Source organism: Pleurodeles waltl, chromosome 3_1, assembly GCF_031143425.1.
Source record: "Pleurodeles waltl isolate 20211129_DDA chromosome 3_1, aPleWal1.hap1.20221129, whole genome shotgun sequence".
NCBI classification, from domain to species: Eukaryota; Metazoa; Chordata; class Amphibia; order Caudata; family Salamandridae; genus Pleurodeles; species Pleurodeles waltl.
The window spans coordinates 123,605,635-123,630,229 of record NC_090440.1 but is presented as its reverse complement, the minus strand read 5'-3'; positions in this window follow the sequence as shown (position 1 = coordinate 123,630,229).

Here is a 24,595-nt window from a genome sequence, read left to right as displayed (position 1 = left end):
CCTCTTGACTACATTGACATATCCAAATAAACTAGCTATTGTGAAATGTAGTGCACACAAGAAAGTGACTGATAAGATAGGGCAAGGTAATGCCCTTGTGGACCGCATAGCACGTGAGACTGCGATGCAGCGAAGTACTACTTCTATGTATGTAGTGAAGTCACAAGCTGAAAGTTGGCATAATGCTAGACAAGACGTATTAGATATACAGAAATCTGCTTCTGTGAAAGAACGTGAGCAATGGTCTGAAGAAGGAGAATTGGATGATGAGGGCTGTTGGCGGAATAAGCTGATGGATAAATGGAAATTGCCTATAGCTTTTGTACAACCTATGGTTCAGATGGCACATGAGCTGGCACATGTTGGAGCTTCAACAATAACGAAGTTGCTTACGCAAGTTTGGGAGCATCCAGAAATTTCCAGTACAGCTAAGAGAGTAGTACAGTCTTGTTTGATCTGTTTACAATACAATCCCGGAAAAGGGACACGTACTCCTGCGGGAGGGTTTGCTACACCAACTGCACCTGTCGAAGTTCTACAAATGGATTATATTCAGCTTGAACGCTGCAACAATTTAAAGTATGTCTTGGTGGTGCTACGTGCCTTCAGTAAATGGATAGAGGCGTACCCCACAAAGATAATACTGCCATTACCACAGCGAAGGTGCTTTTGAAATAATTTTTCCCTAGGTTTGGTGTTTGCAGACTTTTATGGCATGATAATGGACCTTATTTTGTTGGGGAAGTTATTAAGTATGTCCTGAAAGGATTAGGGATCAAACAGAAGTTCTATGTGGTTTTCCACCCACAATCAGCAAGGTTGGTGGAAAGGTATAATGCTACTTTGAAGCTGAAGTTAGCGAAGTGCCACACTCTTGAATCGGCCTTACTCCTTATGAAATCGTGTTTGGAAGGCCAATGAACATTTGGGGAGTTCCTAAGCCAAATTCTGTATATGATGTACCTCGTGTCCTGATGAATGATTATTTGGCACAGTTAACCAACAATTTGGTTTCTATTCATCAACAGGTCCGAGAAGCACTTCCTGACAGATCTACAGGTGAAGGCCATGAACTCCGACCTGGTGACCAGGTGATGATTAAGTCCTTTGAAAGATCAAGCAGGTTGGAACCAAGGTGGCGAGGCCCAGAGCAGGTGCTCCTTGCGACAAGGACAGCAGTTCGAGGGACGAACCGAAATAATTGGGTCCATAGTACTCACTGCAAGAGAGTGCTACCTACCTTGGTGGAACCTGCTGTGCTGACCGATAATCAAGAGATTTTGACTACGGAGAAAGGCCGTGCTATATCACCTGACGAATCTGCAGAGTTCTTTCCGGACTATACAATTTCTGGAGTGTCGCGATATAATTTGAGTCCGAGGAAAGACCCCGTAGTGCTGGAGAAAACTGGTTGGGCTACCTCCCTGGGTTAGTGAAACGGAGAGCCAATGTGGCAAGGGGGGGGGGGATCAGCCATGCATTAGAGTAGTGACACCCGACTTGGCCCCTGGTGAAGAAATCAGCGGCTGCCCAGGGGTAAGAGCTCCAACGATTGTTTTTAATTAATTTCTGAAAGGGTTGATTATCACTGTTGCTAAAATGAATAACAAACTGATCATTAGTACTATGGGGTTTGTTGTTGTTATGGTGGTTATAGCAATAATCACCTGGTTTGTTGAAAAGAAGGCTCCTGCTCGTGAGTTTTTTGTTGCCACTACTCCAGTACCAGAGGATCACTATTACTTTACGCTTCCCTATCAGGAGCAGAAGCACCGTCAATCGTACTTCAGTAATACTTTCATTCAGATGTTGCATCATACTCATAATGCTACAAATACTACTAACTGTTGGGTATGTGGAATGATATCTGTGCATCAAAAGAAAGGAGGAACACCTTTCATTCCTCTTCCTTTTTCACACAATGGTTCTTGTCAAGCTTGGTATACGCTTTTGTTTGCATCTGGAAAACGTATAGAGGGCGGACTTCTTTTTCTCCTTAATAAAGTATGCTACCAAGACAAAGATGGGTATCCCCAAGCCAAAGGAACTAAATGGGAATGGGAATAGTGTCAACCGGACAATGTTTCAATACCATATGTCTTCACAAATATAAAAGAATTTGACAAGAAAGAACAATTTGTGATTTCTGTTACAAAAACTAAAGCAGATTTATGTATACGTAGCATTGGGCGAATTCCAGTAGGGATAAGCGGTTGTACCTTGATTTTAACTATTGAGGGTGTAAATAATAGGAGTTTTACAGCTTTACATAATACATATTTTGTTTGTGGTAACTATGGATATTACCAACTACCTGTTGGGTGGTCAGGTGTGTGTTATGTATCTTTTCTATTACCCCCTGTGTTTTTGGCCCCTGCATCATATCACCGAGATTTTAAAGTGTTCAATGACATCATTAAAAATAGATATAAAAGGACAATAAGTACAAATGAGGTAGACCGAATGGACACTAGCCTGCAACAATATGTTGTTTTTAACTTAGGGTTGTTCTCCTTTGTGGGTGCTGCGTTAAACAGTAGGAAAGTGAGATGATTGACTAGGGTTGTGGAAGCTGTTACCAATCAGGCAGCTCTGGCACTTGGGAATAATACAGTGGAGCTCCAAATTGCGAGGATTGTGGCGCTCCAAAATCGTATAGTACTAGATGTGATATTAGCTGATCAAAGGTGGTGCATGTCGCATCATCGGTAGTAGTTGCTGTGTTTTTATTCCAGATCACTTACCTTCAGTATATGATGCAATATCTAAATTGCATAAAATTGCTGCAGAAATCCACACAGAGACTGGTACTTGGACTTTTTCTGGATGGTTTTGTGCTCTTGTTTCCGCTTGGGGCTGGAAACTACTGACTATCCTGTGTGTAATGATTGCAATGTTTTTCACATGCTGTATCTGTATTCAGTGTGGTCCAATGTTCTGCTCCATGTGTATTACTGCTTGAATGCCTACCAAAAGAAATATTACAGAAATTAAAGCACAACACATGTTAGATAAGGAAATAGCTGAAATGATGAGCATAAATATACAAGATGAATATTTAGATTATCCCAGAAAGACGAATGTCTTCAGCTAGTGCTGAAGGGTCATCTGTTGTAATTTAATAGCGATTAGATTTAGCATTAGCAGAAGACATCTTGTATTTAGCAACTATTGTGAACATTTGGCAGAATCCATTTTGTATTCATGGCAGCCATTTTCTCTGCCATGTGCTCGCCATGTGCTCTGTCCTACCTTTCTGTTAACTACTCTTGAAAATCTGTCTAGTGACAAGTTATATTTAGCGTCTCCCACTTTCGCACATGCCCAGTAAGATCTGCAGCTGTTAGTAATCAGTAACAGACAGTAATGTGTCAACTAGTCCTTGAAACTGTTAGCCCCTCCTACCTGTTGACTGTGCATTTCCATATGACCTTACATGTATGTAAGTCTTGCTTCTATAATTGTACCACCTTCTTTTAGCCCCTGCTTGGGTATAAAAGGACCATGCTTTCTTAGTTCAGTGTGCTACTTCAAACATTACCGAAGGGTGCTGTTTGAACTGTAGTACCACCTCGTGAGGTTTAATAAACTTTGTCTTTTATTTCAGTTTCTGTGCCAACTTCTTCCTATATGGTCTGAGGACTTTGTGCAGAGAAGGGCGAACCCCTTGCACTAGTAGGCCTTGCTGTGGCTTACTTCAACACACCCACAGAAGTAACCTTTCAAACCTGTCTCAGGCCTGCCACTGCAGAGCCTGCGTACACAGGTTACTACCACATTGACTTGGCAAGTCAATCTACATGCCAAGGCCTAAGCTCCCTTTTTACTACACCTAAGTCACCCCTAAGGTAGACCCTAGATAGCCTTATGGGCAGGGTGCTGTGTATGTAAAAGATAGGGCATATATTTTCTATGTGTTGCAAGTCCTTACAAACAACCTATTTCGTTTTTCACTACTGTGAGTGCTTCTCCTCTCATAGGCTTGCATAGAGAATTCCCTTTTATATGTCTAGGTGGTAATATCCGGTCTGTGGGGACTAGCATAGACATATTTGGTATGTTTGGAATGGTAGTGACAAATCCTGCTTACTGGTGTAGTTGGATTTTTCATTACTATTTTAGAGATGCCACTTTTAGCCAGTCGGCATTTCTTTGTGCATTTACCTCTATGTGCTTTACAGCCTGACTCCAATCCACGTCCAGGGCAGAGTGACAGCCACACTTTGTGCATACCTTCCAGACTGCCATCACACAGGCGAGGCTGGGTGCATCTACACACCAATAGTCTTCCTGGTCTGGGGGAGAGGGAGATGGGACACACAAAAATTTGTATAGGCTGTGTCCTTCCCTCATACAAAGGACTTGTTTACCCCTACTGATATCTGGAGCCATAGTAGGGAAGGAAGGAACCTCCTGGAACTTGTCAGACCTTGCTGGGAACTTCTCCCACCTTCTAGAAGCAGGGTGCCAGGGTATACATACAGGGGTTCTGACACCATTATTTAAGAGCACTTTTGGAACTGTGACTGAACCTCTGTCAAAGGGACTGCTGTACTACACCAACTGACTCATTAGCTGTGGGCCTTTTATTGTGTTGATTTCAATTTTTTATTGTTTTGGTAAGTGAAGCCTGTTTGTGCTGTGTCACAGGTATCTATGGTGAAACCCACGCTGCCTGTTCACAAGCAAGTTCGACTATTGCAACATACTCTACACCGGCAGCATGACATAGAACATCAAGAAACTACAACTCATCCAAAATGCCGCTGCCAGACTCGTCCTAAACCTCCCCCACCAGGAACACATCTCCCAACACCTGAGACTCCTCCATTGCCTCCAGTGGAGAAGCGAATCAACTTCAAACTAATCACCCACATTGACAAGGCCCTTCACAACATCGGACCGGCCTACCCGAATCATGGCATCTCTTTCCGTAACCACGCCAGACTCCTACGATCTGCCCAGAAGGCACTAGCTGCCATTCCACGCATCCAGAAAACCATTGCTGGTGGAAGATCTTTCACCTACCTCGCAGCCAAGAGCTGGAACAACCTACCCACACACCTCAAAAAAAGGCCATCACTCACCATCTTCAGGAAGAACCTCAAGACATGGCTCCTTGAATGAAGCCCAGGTATTCCACCAGTGCTTTGAGACCATCACGGGTGAGTAGTAGCGCTTTATAAAAACTGATTGATTGATTGATTGGTTAAGCCTGGGTTTATGTATTAATTGTAAGAAATTGAGGGGCTTATTTACAAGTTTTTGATGCAGTGCAGCGCGACTCTACAAAGCCGTGAAGAGACAAACAAGTGACTTTGCATGGCCTTGTAGGTATGGGCCTGCAGCCTGCGCAGCCGGTGCATCACAAAAAGTAACACACCTTCTGCGCAAACTGCTTGAAATATGCCTCTGAGGTTTTCATTAGGGGGAGTGAAAACCCTTCTCAAGCAATAATCCCAATCCTTGTTAGGCTGAACCATAAAAATCTCTAGATTAACCTGTGCCTAACCCTTTGGTAGCTTGGCGCAAAAGCAGCCAGGCTTAACTTACAGACACTGTGTTAAGTATTTATCCAGCACACCAACAGTAATAAAGTGAAAACACAACACAAGAAAAATCCCATAATAATTTTAAGAATAGAGTAAAATTTGATGAATAAAGTTAGACAAAAATGATAAAAATCCAATTCGTGCAATTTAAAATGTCTAACTAAAATAAATGTCAGGAAGCACAAAGTGCTAACTGTGAATATCTGATTGAGGTAGACTAGGAGAAAGTCACAAGTTTAGACTGGCCACATGGGAGTGTGGGGCGGATACAGGGTCCAAGTTACCTTCTCAAAGTCCAGCACACAGAGTTCCAAACTTCAGGATTTCACAGGAAGAGCTTCATAGGACCTGGGGAGGGACCTCTTGGGCATACGAAATTTACTTCAACAGATGCCAGGAGGCTCAGGCAGATCCAGGTTCAGGCAGGGCCAATTGCAGCAGCTCTACTCGGCCATTACAGGGAGGCCTCTGGAATGGGTTGTGTCTTTGTAGCTTAGTACAAGAGGTCAGCCAAGTAACCCTTGGAGTCACTCAGGTAACCTGACGTGAATGGAGCAGATCCAGTCTTCCCTCTCAGCGGCACGGCAGTCCTCTGAAGAATAAGGCAGGCTTCAAAGAGCAGGGCAGTCCTCTGGTAGCAGCAAGGCAACTCTCTGACGAACAAGCCAGGGGTCAAGCGGCAAGGCAGTCCTGTTGCCATATTTGAAGTGGGGGAACTCTCTAGTTCACTCCAACATCTGGTTCTAGAAATGTCATTCTCTTTTTTCCCCTGCCCAGGTTTCAAGCAGCCAAATGTGATGAACAGATGGTGCCATGTTTCTTTGTGAGTGGGCTTGAGGCAGCCCTTTGAAATGTAAGTGAAGCAGGGAAGAACTCTCCCCTCCCATCCTGATGACCCATCCCATCTACATCATGGTCCTCATGCTCACTGTCTGGATCTAATATGCATTCCTGATGGGGGAGCAATTAACAGGCCCAGGGAGCTGGAAACTTCTAGAAGGCATCAGAAAGCTTAGGTCAGGAAAATGTCAACTTTCTAAAAGTGACATTTTCAAAATTGTAGTCTAAAATTTAACTTTACTACTCTCCAGTGCCCGTCACCCATCCCTGAGGCCTTTTTCATAACAGCTGCAGCACGGCCCTAATTGAACAGACCTCTTGCTCTTTCTGCTGTCACCACTGCCCTTGATCTGCTCCTGTCCTAGGAGCCTAACAGCAGCCAGAAGACCACCAGCCAGCAGACCTCGGGTAGCAGGCCCCTGTGCCTGCTACCAGCAGACCTCCCCCAGGCTTCTTGTTCCCAGGCCTCTTGCCGTTCTCCCCGCACTCTCCTTTTCCCGCCTTCCACTCTGCCCAGCTCCCTACTTGCCAGCTCCCACTTCCCCAGCACCTCTTCCCCATCCATGAAGCCTTCTTAATGAAGGCTGCAGTGCGGCCCTAAATGAACAGGCCTCCTGCTCTCCCTGCTGCCACCACTACTCTCGAAATACTCCTGTCCTAGGAGCCTGCTAATAGCCAGAAGATCGCCAACCAGTAGACCTTGGACAGCTGCTACCAGCACACCTCTCCAGGCTTCCTGGCCCAGGCCTCTTACCGTTCTCCCTGCACCCTCCTCTTCATGCCTCCTGATCTGCCCTTTTCCCTCTCTGCTCTTTTCCTGCTCTGCCCAGCTCCCTCCTCCCCAGCACCCTTCCCTTAGGCCTGTTTAATGAAGGGCACAGAAGCAAAGCGGACTTTCTGCTGGTGCCCCAAAGGCAAGCCCGTCAGTGCTTGGACCACCCCCGCACCAGGACCCTTGGTCCTCCCACTATCCCTCTTACACCAAAACCAACTTTTGCAACACCATAACCAATGTAGCTGACTGGATGAGAGACAGCTGCCTAAAATTGAACTCCAACAAAAGAGCGGTAATGATCTTTGGAAAAAACACCTCTGCTTGGGAGCACAGCTGGTTGCTGGAAGAACTCAGACCCACCCCCACACTGACTAACGATGCTTGCAACCTCAGCATAATCAGGGACAGCCAACTGACCATGAAATAGGTCAATGCAATTGCCTCCTCCTGTTTCCACACCCTTTGCATGCTCCACAAGATGTTCAGATGGATCCTAGCAAACACCAGAGAGATCATCACACAAGCTGTCATCACCAGCCGCCTCGGCTACGACAATGCGCTGCACACCGGTATCTCTTCCCAGATCCTTAGAAGACTTCAGACCATACAGAATGGAGCAGCCAGACTCATCCTGGACCTCCTCAAGCATACCCACATTACTCCTCACCTCAGGAAACTCAGCTGGCTCCCTGTCCAGGAAAAATGCCAGTTCAAGGTGCTCACATACGCCTACAAAGCCCTCCACAAACAAGAACCTTCCTACATCAACCACCAGCTGAACTTCCATCTTCCCTTGAGACACCTTTGCTCCTCTACACTCGCCCTCACACATTTTTCCCGCATCCATTCCAGCCAGAGCAGGGGTCAGGCTTTCTCCTACATTGCCACCAAAGCGTGGAATGACCTCACTCTCCACCTCTGAACAGCACCCTCCCTGGCAGACTTCTAAAGCAACTCAAGACCTTGCTTTTAGATGCAATTGATCGAAAAATGTATAGAGTGCGCTAGTCACCCGCTAGGGTATCAAGGCGCCGAGGGGGGGAGGAGGTTACTGTTCGAACAGCCATGTCTCCAGTTTTTTTCTGAAGAGCAGGAGGTCCTGTGTCTTGCGCAGGTCAGTGGGGAGGGAGTTCCAGTCCTTGGGGGCGAGGTAGGAGAAGGATCTGCCTCCAGTGGTGGTGCGTTTGATGCGGGGGACTGTGGTGAATGCGAGGTCGGCAGATCGGAGGTGGCGTATGGGAGTGTGGAAGTTCACGCTTTGGTTGAGATAGGTTAGGCTGTCGTTGTGGAGGGATTTGTGCGTGTGGGTGAGGATTTTAAAGGTGATCCTCTTGTCAATGGGGAGCCAGTGAAGGGATCTGAGGTGTGGTGAGATGTGTTCATGGCGAGGGAGATCCAGGATGAGGCGTGCGTCTGTGTTCTGGAATCTCTTGAGTTTGCGTTTGAGTTTGAGTGTGATTCCGGTGTAGAGGGCATTACCGTAGTCTAGCCTGCTGCTGATGAGTGCGTGGGTGACGGTCTTTCTGGTCTCTAAGGGAATCCATTTAAAGGTTTTTTTCAGCGTGGTTAGAGTGTTGGAACAGGAGGAGGTGACGGCGTTGATCTGCTGGGTCATGGAGAGGGAGGGGTTTAGGATGATGCTGAGGTTGCGTGCGTGGTTAGCAGGGGTAGGAGCGGGGCCTAGGGTGGTGGGCCACCAAGAGTCATCCTATATGGTTTTGTTGGGTCCAAAAATGATTATTTTGGTTTTGTTGGAGTTGAGCTTGAGGTGGTTGGCTGTCATCTAGGCGGCGGTGTCGGGCTCAGATGAGTGGTTTGTCCAAGTTTCTGTGAGGAAGACGATGTCAGGTGAGTGTGATGTGATGAGGTCCCAGAGCTCTATGGTGTGCTTGTGTAGGGATCGGGTGTTGAGGAGTAGGCAGTTGAGATGGTTGTGGGGGGTGTTGTTGTTGTGTTGTGCGATGGTGTTGGTGCCTGTGGTGTTGTTGTGGGTTTTGTAGGTGTTGTAGTGGAGTGTGTTGGGGTTGTGAGGTTTTTTGAGGTGGGGCCTGTTGGGGTGTGTGGGGGTTGTGCGTGAGTCTGTGGTGTTGAGGTTGTGGTGTTTGGTATGGGGTGCCGGGGGTGGTGTGTGGCGTGTGGGTGTCGGAGGTGTGAGATGTGGAGCAGGAAAAGCGGCAGTCGTAACAGTTGAAGGGTCCTTGTGTGTGGGGTTGGTTTGGGTGCATGCGGGGCATGTTCCTGGGTTGAGGGAGTGGAGTGTGTTTGTAGAATAGATGCAGATGCAGCAACCACAGTGCCCACATACCCCTAGGGGGTGATAGTGCTGTGCGTTAAAAAAGACAGATTGATTGATTGATTGAAACAGGAAATAGAATTATAATTTATTTGCATTAAACATGCTATTTCCACCTGCGCCCAATCAAACGTTTGCACTTATTAAATGTAAGGGTTCCCAATGGCATCCTATGGAAGAGGTAGGCCTTACAGTAGTGAAAAATGAATTTAGGAGTTTTTCACTATGAGGGCATGTAAAATCTAAAAACACAGGTCCTATATTTCACATACAATGCATGCTGCCCCATGAGCTGTTTAAGGTCTTCTTTAAGATGTATTCAAAAGTATGGTTTTGGCCTGGCAAAAGGTCTATTTTGCCAGGTCAAATTTGAAACTGCACTACAGGCTGAAATAGCATGTTTTAAAAGGCTACTTTTACTGGGTGTCACAACGAGTCCTACTGCTCACAGAAGCATTTAATTTACAGTCCCTGGGTAGCCGTGGTACTATATATGAGGGGCTTAAAGTATATTTAATGTACCAATTAGGTGTACGTTTTCGGGTATTAGCATCTTGTAGGAGGCTGGCCTGGCTTATAGTGGGTACCTTGTGGTACTTACACCTTGTGCGAGGTCCAGTTATCCCTTATTAGTAGATTAGTAGTGTTCTAGCAGCTTAGGCTGATAGAGGTAGCTATAGCAGAGCAGGCTGAACTAGGAGACATGCAAAGCTCCTACTATACCACTTATATCATATAGCACTATATCATAAGAATCACAATACTCAGAGTTACTAAAAATAAAGGTACTTTATTTTAGTGACAATGTGACAAAAATATCTCAGAGGATATACTCCCTTAGGAGGTAAGTAAAATACACAAAATACCCTGCGTTTGTCTTTTCCTTTAAACAAATTAATATTCTTGGAGAGATTATTCATTAATAGGGCCACTAATCTTTTTGAAAAAAAATTCTTACATCAACCAGCATCCAGGGGCAAGAAGAGGGGCGGTGAGGTGGGTGAGGGAGATGAAGGTGCCCCTTCCACAAGTTCCAGGGCAGATGGCTCTGCTGGCCCCAGTAAGTCCTCCTGCTGTTGTTAATAGTGATATTTATTTCCCTAACTTTTACCACTCCACATTTAGAATTATGTTTTACCTTTTTACTGTGATTGTCTCCTAACTGTTTCTAACTCTACTTTGGTTTTCTGTTTTGTAAATTCTTCTTATCCCTGCATTTTCCCATTTACTTATTTTCTATATTTCAAGTTTTTTTACTTCAAACTGTCTGGCTGAACTACTCTGTCTGTAGCTTCCTTTCTTCTGCTTTGTCAGTTAGCTTTTCCTTTCTCCTTATATATCTGTGAATTGATGGTAAGGCTCAGAGACCCCATGTACTGAAGATTGCATGCCCATGTAAGGTACTCTACACATGTTTCGTGAGAAGGCTTTCTTTTTCTCGCTCCAGCTTAATTATTAAAAAAAGGTATTTATGAACATGGTCATGTACTTGTTTGGATCAATCAATCAATCAAATTTGTAAAGAGCAGCTACTCACCTGTGAAGATCTCAAGGCGCTCGGCAGGAGGGATAGGGCCTCATCCGAAGAGCCATGTCTTGAAGTTCTTCCTGAAGAAGGTGAGTGATGGGCTTAGTCTGAGGTGCAGGGGGAGGTTGTTCCAGCTCTTTGCTGCAATGTAGGTGAAGGATCGTCCTTCGGTGGTGGTTTTATGAATGTGAGGGATGGTGGCAAGGGCCTGATGGGCAGAGTGGAGGGATCTGGCAGGGTGTGGAAGGAGACGCAGTGGTTCAGGTAGGCTGGCCCTGCATTGTATATGGCCTTGTATGTGTGGGTGAGTAGCATGAAGGTGATTTATTTTTTGATAGGGAGCCAGTGGAGGGTCCTCAGGTGTTGAGAGATATGTTCTTGGCATGGGAGGTCCAGGATGAGTCTGGCAGCGGTGCTCTGGATGAGTTGTAGTCATTTGATGTTTCTAGTCGAGGTGCTGGCGTAGAGGGTGTTGCCATAGTCGAGCTTGCTTGTGACTAAGGTGTGGGTGACTGTCCTGCGGCAGTCTGCTGGGATCCATCTGAAGATCTTCCGCAGTTTGCGGAGTGTGTGACAGCAGGAGGAGACAACTGAGTTTACCTGGAGGGTCATGGATAGAGAGGAGTTGAGGATGATGTCTAGGTTGCAGGCGTGCTCAGTCGGTGCATGGGGGGCGCTGAGGGATGTGGGCCACCAGGAGTCGTCACAAGCTGAGGTGGCGTTTTTGAAGATGATGAGCTCAGACTTGTCAGAGTTGAGCTTGAGGCAGCATTCTCTCATCCAGGTAGCAACGGCTTCCATTCCTGAGTGCAAGTTCCTTTTGGCCGTGACCGGGTCTTCGGTGAGGGAAATGATGAGTTGTGTGTCACCGCAATATGACACGATGTTCATACCATGGCTTCTGACAATGGCTGTGAGAGGGGCCATGTATAAGTTGAACAGTGTGGGACTCAGTGAGGATCCTTGGGGGACCCCGCAGTTGACTCCTGTGTGTCTGGCTGTGCAGGGCGGAGAGGGAGGATAGAATCCATTCCAGGGCTCTTTCACGGATTCCTATGTAGTGGAGTCAGGTGCGTAAAGTGGTGTGGGGGACCATGTCGAAGGCTGCTGAGAAGTCGAAGAGTATGAGCACTGCGGTGTGGCCGTGGTCAAGAAGAAATCGGATGTAATCAGTGGCTGCCAGGAGGGCTGTCTCCGTGCTGTGGTTGCTGCGGAGACAGGACTGGGAGCTGTCCAGAGAGTTGGTGGCCTCAATGAAATTCCATAGTTGTGCATTAATTGCTTTCTCCAGTACTTTGACAGGGTAGGGTAGCAGTGAGATAGGCCGGAAATTCTTTAGTTCTTATGGGACGGCCAAAGGTTTCTTCAGAAGAGGGTGTATCTCGGTGTGTTTCCAGTCCTCAGGGAAGGTGCCTGTGTTGATGGAGCAGTTCATTGTGTTTCGGAGCTTGGGGGTGATGGATGTGCTGTCTCTGATGTATATGTGGTGTGTGCAGGAGTCAGTGGGGTCTCCGGAGTGGGTACTGTTCATGATGCTGACTGTTTCCTCTGTGGTGAGTGTGGACCAGCTGTGGATGGTCTGGGTGGGTTCGGAAGAGAGGTGGGGGGTTGGTCGGTCGCAGGGGTCCGGTGCCAGGATTTTCCAAGAGGAAGCTGTCATAGATGTCTTGGATCTTGTGGTGAAAAAAGGTGTAGAGTTTTTCGCAGAGGTTCTGTGACCAGGGGATACTGGTGGCTTCGGAAGGGGGACTTGTGAACTCATTGATGACTGAAAAGAGTTCCTTAGAGTTGTGTGTGGAGGAGTTGATGCGATCCCAAAGTGCGTCCTTCCTTGCGTTCTTGATGTTTCGGGTATGGGCGGCATCTGCGGCTCTGAATGAGGCAAAGTCTTCACTGGTTTGGCTGTTTCTCCATTTTTTCTCTAAACATCTGTGGATACGCTTTGATCATTGTACCCTCCATTGTTGTGTATGTATTATTATAGCATAATAGCAGTTGATGAGCGTACTCCATGGTTGCATTAGCCAACCAAGACCATGGGGGTCATTACAACCCTGGCAGAAGGCGGAGAACCGGCTGTAAGACCGCCAACAGGCTGGCGGTCTTACTCTGTGGAATTATGACCATGGCGGTTACCGCCATGGTCATCCGCCGGTTCTCCGTTCCGCCCGCCAGGGCGGAGACGACCGCCGGACTGGAGACCTGGGTCTCTAGCCCGGCGGCCGTCACTATACCACCGGCGGTATTTGGACCCGGCTTACCACCGTGGATTTCCAGTGGTTTGAACCACTTCCCTGGCAATGATAGGGGTCTCCCCCACCCCCACCCCGACTCCCTCCCCTACCCCTCCACCACCCCTGCCACCCCCAAAGGTGGCAGGGCCCCTCTCCCCACCCCGACCCCCAACATCACTTCACCCATACCCACATGACACGCACGCAGGCACCACCTACATACTTACACGCACACACGCCGACATACATGCCTACATCCACACACACAGTCATACACGCACACCCACATTCAAACATACATGCACACATCCATACAGACATACCCACAGACATACACGCACTCATTCCCATACACACAACACCCCTGCAGGCATACACACACTCACACACACCCTCTACATACACACACGCACACCCCCATGCACCCACACAACACACAACACACCCCCCACTCCCCTCCCCTCACGGACGATCGACTTACCTGGTCCAACGATCCTCCGGGAGGGGACGGGAGCCATGGGGGCAGCTCCGCCGACACCACACCGCCAACAGAACACCGCCACAGCGAATCACAGGACGTGATTCGCTGGGCGGTGTTCTGTTGGCGTGGTGGTGGAGGTGGAGCAACCTCCACTTCCCCGCCTCCCGCCAGTATGGCTGTTGGCGGCTCTCCGTCCGTAAAAGGACGGAGAGCTGCCAACGGTCAAAATAGGCCGAGCAGCAAACCGCCACAAATGGTGGTCTTCCACACGGCGGTACCGCCGAGGTCAAAATGACCCCCCATATGTCCTTCATTGACTAATTCTTGCACTCTTTTATTTCTCTTGAAAAACTTTTGTTTGGCTTGACTACCTAGCTTTCAAAAAATTGCCAACCAACAAAATGCCCACCTGATATTTTGATAGAAGAAAAGTCTGTAACCAAAATATAGTGATTTATTGTGGTTATATTTTGCAATAAAAGGCATATCTGGCATCTAAAATGTGTAATGCCTTTTTCTAGCCACACCGACCACCAGTGCCGGGGCCAGCATTAACAGCGCAGCACAGATGTGGCAGAGGCAGAGGATGAAGGGGGAGTCTCGGCGTCAGCAGTGGCAGGCGATGGCAAGTCATAATGCTTTCCTATTGACAATTTGTAATATAGTAACTACAAGAGTTTACTAGTGTTGCTGACTCACTCGTCAACACCCTGCTTTAGCAGATATATCAGAAGTTAAGTATTAATGGCCTCGTCTATCTGCAACTCAGTACACTAAGGTTCATAATTGAAAGAAGGATGGAAGGAGAAAGGATGGGTGATGATGAAAGGATGCCTGGGTGGCTGAAGGATGGGTGAAAGAGTGTCACGTAGGCTCTTATTATTCTAATGAGACTACTAGATTTGAGCTCCAGAGTGTGGGAGACTGAGTCTAAGCCACTACAGATGACACGTCACCCCAATTCAAATAAATGAATTTTGTGTCTGTCAGTAATTTCTGTACATTTTCCATCGATGGCAATTTAATATAATATGACTCAGTATTTTAAACATTGTGCCCAGAAAAATATGCAAACTTTTCAGAATACGTTGTGTGTAATTGAAAATAGTCTTTGCGGTACGTGCTTTATGAATGAAATGGTGCCCATAATAATTATAGCAAAACATATCACCATAATTCTCTTTAGATTGATAAACATCTTCACTTTCAAATACAATATATAACTGCAATTCAGTCATCATGGAATCTACTGTTTTCTCATCCCAGTCATCAGAAACAACTTTGGGTATTATTACATCATTCATTGAAAGCTTAAACACATATAGGCCCTCATTACAACCCTGGCGGTCCAAAGCACCGCCAACAGGCTGGCAGTGTTTCCCTTGGAATTACGACCGCGGCGGAAGCACTGCGGTCGCACCGCTGGGACCGGCGGTTTCCCGCCACGTTGGTCCCAGCGGTTGTAATCCCCCAGGGCAGTGCAGGGGATTACGAGTCCCCCTCTCCCACCCTTTTCATGGCGGTATGAGTCGCCATGAAAAGGCTGGTGGAAAGGGGAGTCGCGGGGTCCCTGCCACAGCCACATGGAGCGCGACGGGTGCAACTGCACCCGTTGCACCACTGCAACACCGCTGGCTCCATTTGGAGCCGGCTCCCTTGTTGCGGCCGACATCCCCGCTGGGCCGGCGGGCAGAAACTAGCCCAGACGCCCACCAATGTTGTAATGAGGGCCATAGTATTTGAATTATCTATGTCAGGCCGCATATATCAAATGTTACTTTATCCGAAACAATCCCATCAGGAATTGGTATAGGAGAAATGTTCACAAAAGACAAGTCTCTGCAGACCTTGTGAGAAGAAAAATAGGGTTTTAGGACCTAATCCACCAGTTCAACTGATGATCGTTCAGGAAGAAAAAGACCATGTATTAATAGAAAGAATGTTATCACAAAGCCAATCCCAAAGAGAAAAGCTAATACAGTCAAAGAAAGTCACAGATAGTTCCATGGGAAAATAAAGCAACTTGTTTTAAGCCAGTTTATCAGCTTACATGTTTTTATCAGTTCAGATCTAGAAGAGGCGAATGAGTCAGAGAAGGTGTCGTTGACATCAGCGAAGTATCCAGAAGCAGTCCGTGCAAAAGCTGATGCCGTACTTGTAGGTTGAGAACTAGTAGGGGTCTCCCGCGTGGTTCATGGTAAATGATGTCATCCGTCTGTGTTGAAGTTGTGTCAAATCGTTCAGTAGTTTCAGTATTTTTTGTTGTAACAGATGTTAGTGAAACCAATGTAAGATCATTTTCCACCCTAACCAAGGTCGGAGAGGTGTCAGCATTGCTGCTCACAACTTGTAGAGGGACTTCTTGACCAGTTTAGTTTAATTTAGTTTAATGGATTTGTAGAGTGCATGGCTACCCGAAGGCTTCCCAGCACTGAGAGGAAAGCTAGACATCCACAAGATCTCTGCTGTGAATAGGAATTTTGTCAGCTTCTTCCGGAATGCAAATTCTAATTGCTCCTGCCGGAGATCGAGAGTAATCGAACTCCAGAGATATGCAGCTTTGACTGAGAAAGAACTACCTCCCCAAGTTACTTTCTTGAAATGATGTATGGTCACCAGAGAGGAAGATGAGGACCTAAGTGCCCTCTGTGGGACAAAGAGCATGATACTCTTCCTAAGGAAAATGGGACCTTTATTATGAAGGGCTTTGTGTATCATGCAGATAGCCTTGAAATTAATCAGTTGCTTAATTGGGAGCCAGTGAAGAGAAGCCAGTGCTAGTTTGGCTGACAGCTGTCTGGGTGTGTTCATAAGCAGGCGAGCAGCAGCATTCTGCACAACTTGCAGTCTCTTTGTTACATAGTTTCGAGAGCTGAGGAAAAGGGAGTTGCCATAGTCTAAGCATGACAAAATCAAAGCTTGAATGATAAATCTTCTGGCAATAAAAGGGAGAATATCAAGAATTTTCCTCAAGGATCTTAATATGTCGAAAAAAGACGCAGCAAGATGTTTTGATTGACAGTCCATCCGAAGGCGTGAATCCAGCCAAAAACCCAAACTTTTTATGTTTTCCTTAGGTGAAGGAAAATGTTTAAAATCTTCAAGAGCCAAAGAAGGAGACTTGAGAAGAGCTGGGTTTCCAGCTATCATTATTTCAGATTTCTCATCATTCAATTTAAGCTTAGAGATAGGTGTGTCCGGTATTAGAGACGGATACTACCAGCTGGGTGTCGTCTGCGTATGACACCAAGGAAAGACCATGGGATTCAACAATTTTAGCTAGATTAAACATGTAAACATTAAAGAGAGTGGGACTCAACAAAGAGCCTGAGGAACCCCGCAAGTAAGAGGAAGCGTATTGGAAAGGTATGTCCGGTCCAGGGCTTGGGTGGTTCTGTCTTCCAAGAGTGAAGGGAACCATCTTAACGTTTTACCCTCAATTCCTACTGCCGAGAGTCTTTGAAGTAATATATCATGATCTACCATCCATGTCAAAAGCAGCACTGAGATCAAGTAAAATAATGGCTGCAAGTCCGCCTGAATCCAGTAGTTTCTGAGTATCTTCCACAACTGCTAGCAGTGCAGACTCTGCACTATGTTGTGGTCTAAATCCCATTTGTGAAGGGTGGAGAAGCTTGTGGTCTTCAAGGAAGTTTGTGAGTTGCTTATTAACATGTTTTTCCATTACCTTTGATACAATAGGAAAGGGGGCAATTGTTCTATAGTTAGAAAGGAGAGAGGGATCAAGCTTGTTTTTGTTTTAGTAGGGGTTTAACAACTGCATGTTTCAGGGGCTGTGGCACAAGTCCAGATCTGGTTCAAAATATCATTTAAAATAGGTGAAATTATAGTTGAGAACGAGGATAAAACATGCTGGGGGGAGGGTACAAAGGGGATCTGGATTTTGTAGTGCACAGATAGTAACTAAGGCTTCAGTTATAGGTCGGAAGGAGGTAAAGGTAGCTTTGGGAGGTTGAAAGTTATTCTCTGTATTGCACTCTATATTTTGGGAGTTCTTAGGCGGAAATGTTAAATAGATGTCTGCAATTTTCTTTTGAAAGAAATGTGCCAAGTCATTGCAATGGGCTATACAGGCCTCCACTAAATTGTCTACTGAAGGATCATGAGTCAATTCCTTGAGGATCATGAAAATCTCTTTGGGAGAGTTGGTGAACTGATCAATTTTACATGTGTAAAATCCCGCCTGAGCTGATTTAGTTTCCCCATGAAATAGCCTGATAGCCTCCCTGTATTGAGATCTAGAAGTAGTGAGAGGGATTCAGGAACTACTGGCTGCTCCTCCTGGCCTGCTGTGCAGGATCGGCCACATGATGTAATTTGACATTGTCGATTGATACAAAACGGTTTTCTTTAGCACCAGCCAACGGTGGTAGAATGACAGCTCTGGTACTGTATATTCCCAAGACTGCGAGCGGTGCACGATAAGAAGGACCAAACTCCTTTTTCACAGCAATCTTTTCACGTACCAGATCCTGGGAATCCAGTCGGTGGCAGCATTGGTAGAAGAGTTGTTGTCATGGACCTGTTGTAATTCCTGCAAGACAGTGACACATTCATTGATGTCAAAAGGTGTTTCTGCTGCCTCCATGCCAGGACCATCAAGATCTGGAAAATACATTTGAGTTCCGAACAGGCACTCTTATGAAGAACGACCCCCCAGGGACCTTCTAGGCAGATTGTTAAGTGCTCTCTGGACTCCATACAGGTGGTTAAGCCAACTACGACCCGTACCTAAGACTCTGGCTGTTAAGGATTGTTTTAAATCACGGTTTCGTCACTCCACTACACTCTTTCCCTCGGAATGAAAGCCATTGCATCCCTGTGTCGCATAGGCTCTCATTATTCTAATGAGACTACTGGATTTCGAGTGGCAGAATCGCCTGTGGTGTGGGAGACTGAGTTTGACCCACTACAGGTAACACCTGTCGCTCCAATATGGGTTCTGCTCCGGCTAACCAGCAGTGCCACATCTCTACCCAAGGGCAGGGATGATGGGGCAGCTGAGTGCATGACAAAACTGGTTTCTTAGAGAAGCTGTGGTCACTCAGGTCTCATCTGAATCCCTCATTTACATTAGTCTCACATACGCACTGACAAAAAGAGGCAGTATATGTTTCATTAATGCTTTTAATGAAGTGGCTGCATCTTAGCAAAGCGTTGGCTGCAATAACCAGGACGATACAGCATGTTTAGATTAAAATTGTGACAAGGAGAGAAAAGCATAGAAATAACGCTCCCATATTGTCACTACAGTCAATAGACCAATTCCTACCTAGGCTATTATAGAGCACAGCGTGTTAATCTCTAATTCTGCCATTCAGGTTCCCCTGGGAAGACATCATCCCCCATACCTGAGCAAAGGCCTGAAGCCTGCATTAGCAGCTGTAGCAAAGCATTCAGCAATCAGAATACAGTTGTGGTTCTCTGGCTGGAATCTCCCTCTAACGTGTAAGTGACGGGGAAGTGTTTTTATATTAAAACAGCTGATGTTCTGAGAAAATGTCCCTACATAAGGATGTATTTTGTCTATGAATGTCAGAGACTAAACTTATACCACGTTCACTGGCAACCTATCTTAATGCAGCTTTGGAAGAAGCACAGAGTGAGTAAGAATGTCTGTTTGAGAACAGAGTGCTGGCCTAGGCAAAAACAGTCAGATAGAGAGAAAATAAAACAAGACCGTAAAAATGGCTACTGTAACAATAATAAAGCAAAGCTGAATAAAATATATCTAGGTTAAAGTGCACAGTGGCAGGCCTAGTATGTTAAAATAACATGCATGGAGCTATAACTAAAATGGTTACACAAAACCTGAATGCCCTTGAGCCAAAATCAGGGCCCTGGTCTGAGTAGAAAGCCGCAACTGCATATGTACCAATAAAGACTCAAAAATCTTTAATAACAGGCTGAACGTCAGCTGAGCATTGTGGCCACACCCATAGAAATCGGAGCAGAAGTAGACAGAGATTAAAAGGTATTTGTATGCACTATCTGGTGTTAGAGGGCCAATAATGGTCCAACTAAACACATTGGAATGGTTTGTTGGAAATTAGGAGGGGTGTCTGCAGTGGGCATTTGATGGTGGAACCCTTAATTTGTTGGCGAATGTCACAACAAAGGACATACTGCTTGGCCTGTTTGTATGTACCTGGCCATCAATAATGTGCTTGCAACATTGATATTGTAGCAGCCACACCAGCATGGGCAGATGCTACCCCCTCAGGTGCTGCTTTAATCAACTCTGATCTTATGTCTTTGTTGGGAATCTCTGTAATCCCCACGCCTGGTATTTTTATTTCGGCGTCCAGGCAGCCTGCCATTCGGTAGGAATATTTAGCAGGAAATGCTTTTGGATAGGGCATGCCTTCAGCAGTAGCTTTCACAGCAACCAGTGTATTTCTAGCAACGTGTATTCCAATGCGCTGGTGTCCAGGTGTATGAACAACATGAACATTTGGTAGCGTTTCCTTCAGATCCGCTACTTTCCCCCACAGGAGTCTGTGTTTAATGGTGTTGCCTTTAGAATCTCTAAACCCATTTTGGCGCCAGTAATGCAGGTATTCATTGAAGGACTGGACACAAAAATACGAATCACAAACAATCATTGTTAACTGTGCAGGGTCCGTATGTTCCAGTGCCATCACCAGAGCCTTTAGCTCTGCTAATTGTGCTGTGCAATCCCCTAGGGTTTGCGTGAACGTTTGCTGGGGACAAAATGTATTATCCTCCATGTAGCCACTTACGACTGCGCAAACAGTGGAATACTGATGTTTTATGCCTACTGCAGGTTGTGCTGAGCCATCTGTTTACATGACTCTTTGATATTGATCAATAGGCAGTGTATTTGCCAGAACTGGATATTCTAGTTCATACTGCCAAAATTTATGAGTTTGCAATTTTGGGTCAAAAATATAGTCTACACCAGAGGCTGTCAAAGGTGCTGCCCATTGAATCCAATGTGGATGTAATGATTTAGTGTTAGGAACACTGGCTTTCATAACAGACTCAAGTGCTGGGATTGGAGAGATGACAATAATGCGTTTGCCTTGGGCTAGTGGTCCTTCTTTAATGACGGCCATCTGAACAGCAGTGAGAATTTTCTCAATGGGAGCAAAGCAGTGTTCTGCTGCTGAATACAAATGTGATTTGTATGCAAACGGGACTCTCTCACCCTCATTGAAAGTTACATAGGTGAAACCAATGGCACCAGCAATTACTCTGATGACCAGATGTGTTTTGTTGTCCCTTGTGTGTAAGTGTTGTGCCGCAAGCATGTCTGTTTGCAAAGCTCTGAGAATGTGTGTGTGTTCGACTGTCAAGAATTTACTTGCAAAGTCAGGACAGATTAAGTTATATAAAGGTTTTATGCGTGATTCATAAGGAGGAATGTAAGTTCTGCCAATATTTAGAAAACCCAAAAGGGATCAGAGTTTTTCAATTGTATTTGAAGGTTGTAACTGTGCACATTTTTCCAAACAATTTTGGCGCTATGCTCTTTTCTTCACTTGATAGCTCATATCCCAGAAACAGGATGCTAAGGAAGACTATTTTATTTCTTTTTTAAATTGAATTTGTAGCCGAACTCGGCAAATCCCACAACAATGCGGGCTACCCGTCTTAAATGTTGTCGCAATTTATCATCGGTGAAATAGATATCATCATTGCAGGACAATGCTTCAGGGTCTATGTCGTGCAATATTGAAGTTACATGAGCTGTGAACAGTCCTGGACTGTTCTTGTACCCCTGGGGTAAAGAACAGAATTTTTTATGGTAGCATAGTGCGCTGAAACTGAATAAGGTGGTCATTACAACCCTGGCGATCGGTGTTAAAGTGGTGGTAAGACCGCCAACAGGCCGGTGGAAAAAAAAAATTGAATTATGACCGTGGCTGAAACCGCCAACAAAGACAGCCACTTTAACACTCCGACCGCCAAGGCGATACAAACAAACACCACAGCGGTAACCGCCAACAGACTGGCGGAGGACAATGTACCGCCCACAATATCACCACCTACCAATCCGCTACCTTTTCCGGGGTGGATTCACCGTGAACAAAAACATAGCGGAAACAGGACTTCGAAGGGAAAACGCTCACCTCTACACACCCCACGAGGAACCAGCATGCCATGGAACCAGAGCTTCACATTTTTCCTGCCCTTATCTTCTTGCTCCTCTACCTGGAGCACGAACGCTGGTGAGGAAGAGCACGGTGAGTACTGCACCTACGACACAGGGGAGGGGGGAGGGAAATACCAGGGACACACACACGCAACACCCCACCCCCACACTCACCCACGACAACACACACACTAATACAGCATGATACATAACAGTTACACACCCAAACCTCCCGGAAGAATGCAAAGACAAAAGGAAATGAGTGTAACCATTGTAATCTATTAAAATCCAGTATTAAAAAATATATATACACTATAAACAAATATATACACCAAGCATAGTAGTCCAGGTATTGCTCCATTGAAGTCCGTGGAACACTGGGCCCACACTGCATGGGCGAGGCCCACACTCAATACCCGAACATGATAGAGAGAACACTGCAGTGGCATCAGATAGTAATAAAACAGGCACCTCAGGCGGAAGGGAAAGGGGGGGCACCTAAGCCGGTTGAGTGCACGATGCCAAATCCACGAGGGAGCCCCATGCCCACTGTTCAATCCTGGGGAGTGCAAAGCCACAGTCTCACAAGTCTCTACAGCGGGTGGATTGCCCACTGTTCAGTCCTGGGGAGTGCAAAGCCACAGTCTCACAAGTCTCTACAGTGGGTGGGTTGCCCACTGTTCAATCCTGGGGAGTGTATAGCCACAGTCTGTCAAATCACTACAGTGGGTGGTTTGCCCACTGTTCAATCCTGGGGAGTGCAAAGCCACAGTCTCTCAAGTGGATAACAGTCTCCACTGGTTCTGGAGGGGGCTTTGTGCTCAGAGTGCTTCATCATCCTGCCAAGAACAGAGGTAGTGGATGTATCTCTCCACTGGTTCTGGAGGGGGCTTTGTGCCCAGAGTGCTTCAACCTACTCGTGACGAACTCAGCAGCGTCAGTGCCCTTGGCGCTCATGGGCCAGCGGTGCTTGTGGCGGCAGTGTCCTGTTCAGCAATGCTTGTGGCGGCGGTGTCCTTGGCAGCGGTGCCTGTGGCGGAGGTGTCCTGAACAGCGGTGCCTGTGGCAGCGGTGTCCTGTTCAGCGGTGCTTGTGGCGGAGGTGTCCTGTTCAGCGGTGCTTGTGGCGGCGGTGTCCTGTTCATCCTTGTGGCGGGGGTGTCCTGTTCAGCGGTGCTTGTGGCGGCGGTGTCCTGTTCAGCGGTGCTTGTTGCGGCGGTTTCCTTGGCAGCGACTCAGCTGCTGGCGGTCCTGTCTGGGCCAGCGGGGCTGCTGCTGGCGGTCCTGTCTGTGCCAGTGGGGCTGGTGCTGGCGGTCCTGTCTGGGCCAGCAGGGTTGATGCTGGCGGTCCTGTCTGGGCCAACGGGGCTGGTGCTGGCGGTCCTGTCTGGGCCAGCGGGGCTGCTGCTGGCAGTCCTGTCAGGGCCGATGGCGGTGGCCTCCTGGGCAGTGGGGCTGATGGCGGTGGCCTCCTGGACAGCTGGGCTTATGGCGGTGGACTCCTGAGCAGCGGGGCTGATGGCGGTGGCTTCCTGGGCAGCAGGGCTGATGGTGGTCTTCTCCACCATGCTGCTCTTCCAAGACTTGTCGGGTTTCTTGTGCCCCTTCCCCAGCTTGGAAGGTGTTGCAGCTGAATCCACACTCCCACCTGTACCCCTGGGAGCGGCTTTGGTGGCTGGAGTCTTCCCCCTCTCCCGCCGGGCACTGGCCAACTTTTGATGCTTGACAGGTGGGGGACTGTCCCTGCTGTGGCTCCTTACCACACTGGCTGCCCTGCTGCCTGGTGCACTCCAGAATCCGGTGACTACTGGCACCACTGATCCCGCCGATGTCGTGGCTGAGGTGCTAGGTTGGGACCTGGAGAGTTGGGCCCTAGGAGACTGACGGGGTGGGGGAGGTGAGGGAAAGAGGTCAAGGGTAGACAGGAAAAGTTTCTTGGGAACACAGGGACGGGTAGCTGGAGGGGGTTTGGGAGTGGAGGAAGAGGTTGTGATTGTAAGAGATGTACGCTTGGTGACTTTGGGTGAAGGTGCATGCGCTGGAAGCTGTCGTGAGGTGGATGGCTGTTGGGTGGGTGTGTGACTGCATTTGTGTACCTTTGGAGGTGGCGTCACAGACACACTGGGAGAGGACACGGGATGTGTGAATGGTAGTGGGGGTGGTGACTGCACGTGAGCGGGGTGTGGTGGTGTGTGTGCTGGTGATGGAAGTAGTGGCTGTAGATGTAGTGCATGCAGGTGTGAGTGGAGACGAGACTGGGAGGGAGGAGGGAGACGTGGAGGAGGGGGACACAGTGGAGGCAGTGGATGTTGGTGTGTCTGCATGTGTGTGATGCTTGCGTGAGTGCCTGTGGGATGTGAGGTGCTTATGTTTGCCTGATCTTCCTTTGTTGAGGTGTGTGCATGCTGGTCTGGTGGTGTGCTTGCGGTAGGCTGAGGTACAGGGGTGTGGGTCTGGGTGGAGGAAGTTGGAGGGGGGAGGCTAGAGACAGGGACAATGGCTGCCATTAGTGCTGAGGCCAGAGTCTGAAAAGCTCGCTGAAAGGCTGTCTGACCAGAATGAATGCCCTCCAGGAATGCATTGGTTTGTTGCAACTGCCTCTCTACACCCTGGATGGCATTCAAAATGGTAGACTGCCCAACAGTGAGGGACATGAGGGAGTCAATGGCCTACTCATTGAGGGCAGCAAGGGTGACTGGGGCAGGGCCTGAGGTGCCTGGGGCGAAGGTGGTGCCCACCCTCCTGGGTGAGCG